We start from the raw sequence: 10,125 nt of genomic DNA, 5'->3' as shown, positions 1-10,125 counted from the left end.
TAGCCCTAAGAGTATTGTGGCGTACGTTGCCCAAGACCAACGAATGCAATAGCCGGGGCATCGCATATCCCCGCCAGAGCTCAATGCGCTGCTGCGGCTTCAACGGAGCAGAATGCAACTCCCCGAGCCAGTCATGGACCACCTTGCGGTGTGGAAAGGGAAGTATCCCCTTCCAGTCGAAGCTGACCCCGAGCAGCACAAACGAATCCAAGACCCCTAAGGCTCGGACGGGTTCCCCACCACAGACTAGCTCCGCTGCAGCCAGGTGCACATTTTTCGCCTTCTTGTTGGCCCTGATGGCTAGAGACCGTGATTTAGCGGGGTTGATCACCATCCCCGATCGCGCCAAGGCTAGCTCCACCGCCTCAAGCTTTACTCGCATACCCTCCGGAGTCTGAGCAAAGAGAGTAAGGTCATCAGCATAGGCTAACGCCCCTACCTCAGTTGACCCCATTGGATAAGCGATCTCGGGCATGGATAGAGAGAGGACCTCATCCATGACCATGTTAAAAAGAAGAGGCGACAGAGGGTCGCCCTGGCGAACGCCACGGGAAGGGTGAAAAACCCGGTCTCCCAGCACACTGGTCGCAGCATCATAACCAGCCCGGATGTATCGCACCAGAGGCTCGGGTGCGCCGAATCTGCGCGCCGCCCGGCAGATCGAGTCGTGATTAACGGTGTCGAACGCTTTGGACACGTCGATCATCACCGCACAGAGATCCCGTGTCTCCCGATGGGCACCCTTGAGTATTGCATTGAAACAGGTGGTGACCTCCAGGCAACCATCCCTTGCCTGAAAGGCAAACTGGTTCGGAAAATCACATTCCTGAGCCCATCTTTTTGCCAAGATCCGATTCAGGCAACGGAATAAAACAGGGGAGACAGCAATAGGGCGAAGGAGGGTGGGCTCGCTGGCATCCGGCGCTTTCGGTATAAGGGAGACTCTTGATCGGATAAGAGAGAGGGGAGGTGCTTCACATAGCAACACAAGGTTTAAGGTGGCTGTCACTATTTTAACCCTTTGCAAGGCCTCGTCGGCCGTGAGTCCATCCAGGCCGGGCGAGGAGCCGCGCATAGCCTTTAGGGAACTCACAACCTCTTCCTCACAAAGGGGGGCAAGCACAGACCACCACTTGTGCCCCCTAGACTGCGCCTGTCTGTTGTCCGGCTCGCCAGGTGCAGACAATTTCCGCTCCCAGAAATCCACGGACCCCGCCGGAAGACGTCGTTCAGCACACGATGTTGCATCCCTCCATCTCCCAGAGAGGACCGCGTCGGCGCAGTCCTTCCGCTTAACACTATAAAGCCGCTGAATGGCAGCAAAAGCCGCCCTCCGCAACGCCTTCTTGTCACCCTTCGGGGCACCAGCCGCAGACCTAGGTCTAGATCCTTTCCTCCCGTGAGACTGGTTCTTTCGAGCCAGCCTCCCAGACCGCTTCTTGCGAAGCGGCCGGCCCGATCTTAGCGCATCGTCCCCCTCCCCTCCATTGGACGGGGAGAGGTAGCGCAGGAGGAAGGTGTCGATCTGCCCGGTTACCACCTCCAGGTCGGTACCCTGGCGGATCAAACCAAGAATCCGCCGCAATTCGACGCAAGCCTGATCAAAGGATGGACCAAGCTCTCCGAGAACCAGCTCAACCTGATTCTCCACCTTCGGCCGCCAACCCCGATCATCCACAGCTGGACTCAAAGAATCGCACTCCACAACCGTCTCCACCGCAGGAGAGCTCACACTATTAACACCCGCCGGAGACTTCTGCTTTGCCAGATGGATTAGGCGCTTCCTCACCGCTTCAGCAGAGCGGCCAAAGCGGGGAGAAATTGCGACACACAACTCCGCCTTCGTTCGATATCGATCCCTCATCTCGGACGCACAAGCTGACAAAAGAGTATCTTCCTCAGAACTCCAGGCCGAACCGGGACGGGCCCCAGCAACCCTGTCCTGGTTGAGATCTTCCGGGTGAGCATGCCTCCGGTGTTGGGATAAACCGCGACCAGAAGCAAACCCACGTCCACACGGGCACACAAAGGGGGAACGATTTCCATCACTATCCGACCCAGTCAATCGGTCGCTGAGGGTAGCAGTGTCCACGGAACCAGGGGGAACCGTGTTTTCTTTATTTACTTTCTTAGGGACCACTGCTATACCCACCCGACGGGAGGTCAGCCCACCGGGAGGGTTTGTTACACCCTCAGCCGTCAAATCTCAACTGTATTTTCAGCTTCGACAAAACGTTGCCCGACTCTCACCACGAGGAGGTGGTGCAACAAGAGAGTCGGAGAGGCTCCTCGCCCGGGTCTTCGTGGAGCGCCACGGCTTCCAGCCCCTCTTCGGGTGAAGGCGGGTGCTGCTTCGCGGCAGCGTCCGTCCCTCTTCGCCCGTTGCTCAGCGTCTCTCTCGGCGTGGGGGCGTTCGTCCGGCAGCGAACGGTCAACTCGGAACTGGTACGGACCGGGGGAATCCGACTGTCTAATTAAAACAAAGCATCGTGTGGCCGGTCGACCCGTACAGACACGATGTGATTTCTGCCCAGTGCTCTGAATGTCAAAGTGAAGAAATTCAACCAAGCGCGGGTAAACGGCGGGAGTAACTATGACTCGAAGCACCCCGCAGAAAGCCGCTTGAACCGCCGCCGCCAGAAAGACGACCCGCCGACGGTCCCCCGCCGTTTTTGGTCGACGCCACACTCCTGCCGCCCGACGGCGGACTCCCACCCGTATCGCTCTCCGACCCGCACACACGCTCGCTTGACCGCGACCGCTTGACCGGAACACGCCGCCGCACAACGGACCGCCGCGGCCCCTATGCCTTCGCCGCAAAGCGCGAACGGAGCGAACGCTACAGCCCCGTACCGGTTCCTCGCTTCGCGCGGGCACGGCCCGACCGACCCGGTCCTCGGAGCCAATCCTTCTTCCGAAGGTACGGATCCATTTTGCCGACTTCCCTTACCTACATTGATGCCATCGACGAGAGGCTGTACACCTTGGAGACCTGCTGCGGATGGTGGGTACGGACCGACTCGAGAGCTGCGAAAACCGGACCCGGATTTTCCAGGGCCGCCGAAAGCGCACCGGACGCCGCCCGAGCCGCGGCGCTCTACAGGTACCTTTTCCGTATCTCCGGACGAGCCGATTCCACGGACATGGTCCTTTACGAAGAAGAGAGAACTCTTCCCGGGGCTCCCGGCGACGTCTCCGGGCTCGCTTGCGTCACCGCGGTTTCGCCCGGGAAGCGACGGGCGCCGCCGACATTGCTGCCGACAGCGTCGCCACCCCCGGGCCCTCTCCGAGTCCGGGTTCGGGAATATTAACCCGATTCCCTTTCGACGGGAGGCCGGCCGCTTTTTTTGTTTGGGCTTTTGATTCGATTCGATTCGATTCGCTTTCCTTTCACCTTTCATAACGGATCCGGCGCCTTTCGGGAAGACTTTCGCCCGCGTCTTAGGACCGACTGACCCGTGCTCGACCGCCGTTGGCACGGAACCCTTCTCCACTTCGGTCTTCGAAGGTCTCGTTCGAATATTTGCTACTACCACCGAGATCTGCACCCGCGGTCGGCTCCACCCGGGCTCGCGCCCTAGGCTTCCGTGCTCGCCGCGGCGCCCTCCTACTCGTCGCGGCATCGTTTCGGCGCGAAAGTTCATCGCTCCTCGCCGCGACGGTCCGGCATCGGTCCGTCGCTCCAGCGCCATCCATTTTCGGGGCCGGTCGATTCGGCAGGTGAGTTGTTACACACTCCTTAGCGGATTCCGACTTCCGTGGCCACCGTCCTGCTGTCTATATCGACCGACACCCTTTCGGGGATCTCATGGGCGTCGCGTTAGGCACCTTAGCCGGACGTTTGGTTCATCCCACAGCGCCAGTTCTGCTTACCAAAAGTGGCCCACTTGGCACTCGCATTCGAGGTGACCAACCGCCCAGCGAAGCGTGCTGGGGCGGCGGCCGGATGGGTCGGCTCCGTCGTTCGGGAGAGTCGGCCCGTTCCACCCGTTCTGAGTTCGAGAGTAGGTCGAGGCCGTGAACGGCCCCGGGGCCTCCAATCGTTCGCTTTACCGGATGGAATTGCGACGATCGAGCGCCAGCTATCCTGAGGGAAACTTCGGAGGGAACCAGCTACTAGACGGCTCGATTGGTCTTTCGCCCCTACACCCGGTTCCGACGATCGATTTGCACGTCAGAGGCGCTTCGGACTTCCACCAGAGTTTCCTCTGGCTTCATCCCGACCGGGCGTGGATCGCCATCTTTCGGGTCCCTGGTCGCTCGCTACGCCAGAGTCGGCCGAGTCGTACTCGGAAAAAGGGGAAACCGACCCGGGGGTGATGCGCCCGCGCGCAGCGCCTAAACTCGACGACAAAATAGGACTAGTTCAAGCCGCGGGATCTCACCGATGGGCGGAAGGAGGATATGGAAGCTGGCGCCCGGCAATTCCCCTTTTTGGATGATGCGCCGGTCCCCTCTCGGGGAGGAGGGAAAAACAACCGCACGTCAGCCACGAGCCTTCCCTCTCCTATCTCTCTCGGGAAGAGAGAAAAAAGGAAAAGTTGCGGGCACCGCAGCAGCGACGGCGGAAGGCCGAAAACGCCGCGCCGGCGGGATCGGGCACGGCTCGGAGGCGGGTGAGGCGAGGAGAAGACGACGGCACGAGACCGACGACACCCCCCGACGACCCCCGGACGACTTTGCCACGACACCTCTCCCGATCGACGCCCTCCTACACGCTCTCTCGCTTTCGCTTCGCCTTCGGGGTTAGTCAGAGGTGGCCCCTACGACTCGCGAACGGCCAGGACTCCTCGGTCCGTGTTTCAAGACGGGTCGGGTGGGTTGCCGATGCACGTCGCTGACCCGGGGTGGCGGGCGGCTCGAGTAAAAAGCGTCGCCGAGCGACCTCTCCGGAAACGGAAACGGGCGCGGGCGGGGTTGCCCCCGACAAGAACCCGAAACGTCGGCGAGGTGCGTGACGGCGAGGCCGCGCCAGTCCTATCCCGCCTCTCATCGCGCACGCGCCCGAGACGGTGGGGCGCCTAAGGAGCGACACACACAGAGTGCGCGTCGCCCGCACGCGACTTCCGGCGGGCTACAAAAACGGACCGGCTCGCCACGTGTAACGGATCGTGTCAGATTTCCTCCGTTCCCGGCAGAAAGGGGCAGTTACGTTCGCGGGCCCGACGGCCGGTGGCCCCCGACTTCACAAGGTGGGAAGACGGGGGTTTTCAGGGTGATGAAACGCCTGCCGCCTACGGAAAAAAACCCGCGTGTTCGACCTGCACGCCGGGAACGGGTCGCGACGACGGACCGGAGGGGAAGTGCGTCCGGTGCCGGCCGCGCGGAGGTCGCGCCGAAGCGCCCGCGCCATGATTACGCCGAGCGATGAGAAGGGGACGGGTGCAGCGGAGTCGCGCGCGGAGGGAGCAGGAGGAAAGAAGAAGCGGCGGCGACGGATGCGGCGGGTTAGGGCCCGGCGGCAGCAGCGATCGAGAGGACGAGTCCCCTCCGTCGCAGCCAACCGACGCAGCCACCTACCGACGCCGCGGTCGTCACCACGTTTCCCTTCCCGCTATCCACGCGGCCCGTCTCCTTCGTCGGCGACGCGGGCACAAAAGCTGGAACCGCGGAGAACGAGTCCCCCGCGGACACGACGAACGACGACCTGTGCCGCGACGGCCTCTCTTTCAAGAACACACATCGAGTTTGGGCTCGAGCCTAGGCAGCACCGGACTGAGTCCCCCCGCGATCGCGGTGAGCGGTCCCACCCGTTTACCCCTGGGCGGTTTCACGTTCTCTTGAACTCTCTCTCCAAAGTTCTTTTCAACTTTCCCTCACGGTACTTGTCGACTATCGGACTCGTCCCGGTATTTAGCCTTGGATGGAGCTTACCACCCGATTTGGGCTGCGTTCCCAAGCAACCCGACTCTCGGATCGAAGGCCGTCGCTCGCCGTCCGCACCGAATGGGCCTGGCACCCGCCGCGGGCGGCCCCGATCGAGGGAACTCCGAACTATGCGAGACGAAAACGAACGGCTGCCTTCGACCCATGCGCCACACGTCCCGAAGCCTTTTACTTGCGACGGGATTCGGCGTTGGGCTTCTCCCGGTTCACTCGCCGTTACTAAGGGAATCCCGGTTGGTTTCTTTTCCTCCGCTTAGCGATATGCTTAAGTTCAGCGGGTCGTCTCGTCCGAGCCGAGGGCGGCGGTTTCTTTTAGTAGAGTGTGGTGTTTGGAGGAGAGGAATCTCGATCGGTACCCTCCGTGTGACGACGGCTGGCCGATATAGCGCCCGTCCGACCGAAAATGAAGAAGCCAACAATTAAAAAAAAGCGTGGGTCCTCCCCATCCGACGTTGCCTACGACGCGGCCACCTTTTTACGGTGCGACGGCCGTGCTCGTCGCGCTGCTCGAGGCGTCGCTGAGAGACACCTTCATGAGGCAGAGAGCGAGACGAGCAGGCGGCGCTTACGTCGGCAGTCGGTTAGGTCGGTACTTTTTTTTTGTTTTGTTTTGGTCTCCCTTCGGCTGCTTTCGGACAGACTCCTCCTGCTCCTCCTCCACAGTGTTTCTTCACGCGGTCGAAAAGGGAAAAGACTCCGCGGTCTGCCAGCGGGAGACGAAGGAGGAGGCCAGAGAGGGTTTTAAAAAAAAAGACATTGAAAGGAGTCAATTCTTTTTTTTATTTTTCTTCCCCCTCGTCACTCGCTCCTGCGACGTCCCGGTTACCACCGTGCCGAGGACCGGGCGGGCACGGGGACGGCAAGATGTCGTTTCGTTAACGGAGAAAGACATGTAACGTTCCGCCTCTCGACCGGACGTGGCCCCGAGACAAGGGATCTCGGGGCCGCAATGTGCGTTCGAGGTGTCGATGTTCACTGAGTCCTGCAATTCGCATCAGTTCTCGCGGCTGGCCGCGCTCTTCATCGACGGACGAGCCGAGTGATCCCCCGTCCAGGGTTCAGCACTTGGGTTTTTTATATTAGTTTTTGTTTATATAGATTTAGTAGTGTGCGAGGAGGTCTGTGCGAGGAGGCGTGACGGCATTGCAATGTCGCGAGTAGTTTGTTTTTAGCTAGCGGCGGTGGCACAGCGGCTGCAAAAAACAAAAAAAACGATAAAGCGGCGACAAGGCAAGAAGAAGCGGCCATCACTTGCGGTGGGCGAAAAAAACAAACAGGTGGTAAGACGCGGAAGCAAGCAAGAAGAGCTGGGGCTTTAAAAACCTCCGCGTCACCACAAATCTATCTCTCGCTCCGCCTTTTTGGGTTTGTTTGCGCGCATTCGAGGCGTTGACACCGACAGACAGAGGAGGTAGGCCGGAAAACAAACCAGTCTCGAACGGGAAAACGGTAATGATCCTTCCGCAGGTTCACCTACGGAAACCTTGTTACGACTTTTACTTCCTCTAAACGATCGGGTTCGGTCGTCTTCTCCAGGCATCGAACGCCGAGGCGTAGATGCACGAGTGTCGTGACGGACACGTCGCGCACTGCCCGGCGGCGTCGTCGGCCAGATCCGAGGACCTCACCGGACCGTTCGATCGGTAGTAGCGACGGGCGGTGTGTACAAAGGGCAGGGACGTGATCGACGCGGGCTGTTGACCCGCGCCTACCGGGAATTCCTCGTTCACGGGGTTGGTTACAGGCCCCGATCCCTATCACGGGAGGTGGTTCAGAGGTTTCCCAACCCTCTCGGGCCGGGGCGAAGTCCCCGCTGATACCTCCAGTGTAGTGCGCGTGCGGCCCCGGACATCTAAGGGCATCACAGACCTGTTATCGCTCCGCCTCGTGTGGCTTTCTGCCACCCGTCCCTCTAAGAAGTGCGTGAGAAAACCGACCCGGACCCGAGCGCCACGGAGGACGCCGAGCCCGCCGTAAAAATCACTGACATCGGCGCACTAGTTAGCAGGCCGGAGTCTCGTTCGTTATCGGAATCAACCAGACGGATCGCTCCACCAACTAAGAACGGCCATGCACCACCACCCACCGAATCGAGAAAGAGCTATCGATCTGTCAATCCTACCGGTGTCCGGACCGGGTGAGTTTTCCCGTGTTGAGTCAAATTAAGCCGCAGGCTCCACTCCTGGTGGTGCCCTTCCGTCAATTCCTTTAAGTTTCAGCTTTGCAACCATACTCCCCCCGGAACCGAACTCTGGTTTCCCGCAGGCTACCCGCCGGGTCATGGAAGCGAACGCCGGCGGATCGCCGGTCGGCATCGTTTACGGTCGGAACTACGACGGTATCTGATCGTCTTCGAACCTCCGACTTTCGCTCTTGATCGAGGAAAACGTGCTTGCCACACGCCATCGCTGCAGTTCGTCTTGCGACGATCCAAGAATTTCACCTCTAACGTCGCAATACGAGTGGCCCCGACCGCTCCCTTCGATCATTGCCTCGCCGTAGACGGAGACCGACAGACGTAGACGAGGCCCTCTTCCATCATTCCATGCTTATCGTATGCAAGCTTGAACAGCCCGCTCTGAGCACTCTAATTTTTTCAAAGTGAACGTACCGGCCGCCGCGGACACTCGGTTAAGAGCACCCTTGGAGGAGAAACCGCCGACCGCACACGCGCGCAGACAAGACACGAAGCAGGGACTCGGAGCGGACCGGGGGGTAAAAAAAAGAGGAACGCGCGGAAAGGGAGAGGGAGAGAAGCGCGGGGGTCAGAGTGCGGGGATGCGAATGAACACACCCAACACACACACGTAGCACCCCCCCGTTAGACTACTCCCGGAACCGAACCGACGACCACTTGTTTTTTTTCCCGGATCCCGATCACGACCTCCTCGTCCACCTCGCCGGCAGGACCGCGTGGCGGGTATGCTAGCGGTTGACACCGGCGGAAAGGGCCGGGAATGCGAACGGACGACCAAAGTCAACGACGGACGATGGCGCCGCCGCCCCGGGGCCGCTTGCGCGACCACGAACCCGAGTTCGGACTACGAGCTTTTTAACCGCAACAACTTTAATATACGCTACCGGAGCTGGAATTACCGCGGCTGCTGGCACCAGACTTGCCCTCCGGTTGGTCCTCGTTAACGGATTTGAAGTGTACTCATTCCGATCGCGGGGCCTCGACAGAGTCCCGCGTCGTTATTTTTCGTCACTACCTCCCCGTGCCGGGAGTGGGTAATTTGCGCGCCTGCTGCCTTCCTTGGATGTGGTAGCCGTTTCGCATGCTCCCTCTCCGGAATCGAACCCCGATTCCCCGTTACCCGTAGTAACCACGGTAGGCACTTAACCGACCGTCGACAGTTGATTTCAAATATATAAATGAACAAAATTTCACAAAAAATCGAAGAATGTTTTTTTTTTTTTTCAGTTTAAAAATGCATGAAACAATCAATTGAGAGAGATTTGATTGCATCAGAAAGAAGCTGGGGGAAAGGTGTTGATCTGACTCCATACCAAAAAGGATGTTAGGCTTTGACTGACTCATGTATTTCTAAGTCTAAGTTTTATTTATTTAAACATAATCATAGGAAATATTACTACAATTACTGCATGCATATATGTATGTAGCCCGTTCGTTTCCTTAGGCGGTGAGATTCATGGATGGCCTATAACCACATGTTGATAAATATTCAACCATAATTATTGAAACACAATAAGACGATATAAATCTATTTTTTTAACTAAAAACTTTCAAGAGCTACGAAGACGGGAGTGATACCATGAAAACAAGCGACATTTTGTGCTCCAGCATTTATTTTCCTATGTAACCGCCACCATTCTCAGTGCACTTTTGCCAGGAATACAATGACGCATCTCTGCTTCTGATGCACATCTATGACGGAGATTATGTGTTAGAGTCTCACACCGTCAGAATTTGAAACAGAGAGAGGAAACTTTCAGGTCATGGGTGCATAGATTCAATCAATACAATTTACAATCTCCTTCTGTTCAATTCGGGCGGAATAAAAAAAATTGGAAACATTACTTTTGGAACTCCCTATATATATATATATATATATATATATATGTGTGTGTGTGTGTGTGTGTGTGTGTGTGTGTGTGTGTGTGTGTGTGTGTGTGTGTGTGTGTGTGTGTTTATACATACATTATTTCTATATTCATTATTAACATATATATGTTTATATATATTATTAACATATAGATATAATATTAATATATATA

General features: G+C 57.8%; 1 protein-coding gene, 1 non-coding gene and 2 pseudogenes across 3 annotated transcripts in view; 1 reads left to right on the top strand and 3 right to left on the bottom strand.

The window, feature by feature from the left end:
• Positions 1 to 6,188, bottom strand: part of LOC145248557 (large subunit ribosomal RNA) — an 8,895-nt pseudogene extending 2,707 nt beyond the window's left edge.
• LOC145247944 (uncharacterized) overlaps positions 1 to 10,125 on the top strand; it is a 677,357-nt gene that overhangs the window by 316,362 nt on the left and 350,870 nt on the right. The gene's annotated exons all lie outside the window — the stretch shown is intronic.
• Positions 6,788 to 6,945, bottom strand: LOC145248431 (5.8S ribosomal RNA). The gene has a single exon (XR_013863368.1). It is a non-coding gene; the product is annotated as a 5.8S ribosomal RNA (ribosomal RNA).
• LOC145248556 (small subunit ribosomal RNA) lies at positions 7,337 to 9,583 on the bottom strand (annotated as a pseudogene).

This window comes from Euprymna scolopes, chromosome 26 (assembly GCF_053919585.1).
Source record: "Euprymna scolopes isolate OS-2025 chromosome 26, ASM5391958v1, whole genome shotgun sequence".
Lineage (NCBI taxonomy): Eukaryota > Metazoa > Mollusca > Cephalopoda > Sepiida > Sepiolidae > Euprymna > Euprymna scolopes.
Note: the sequence above shows the minus strand (reverse complement) of the source record. Positions and strands in the feature narration are given on the sequence as shown.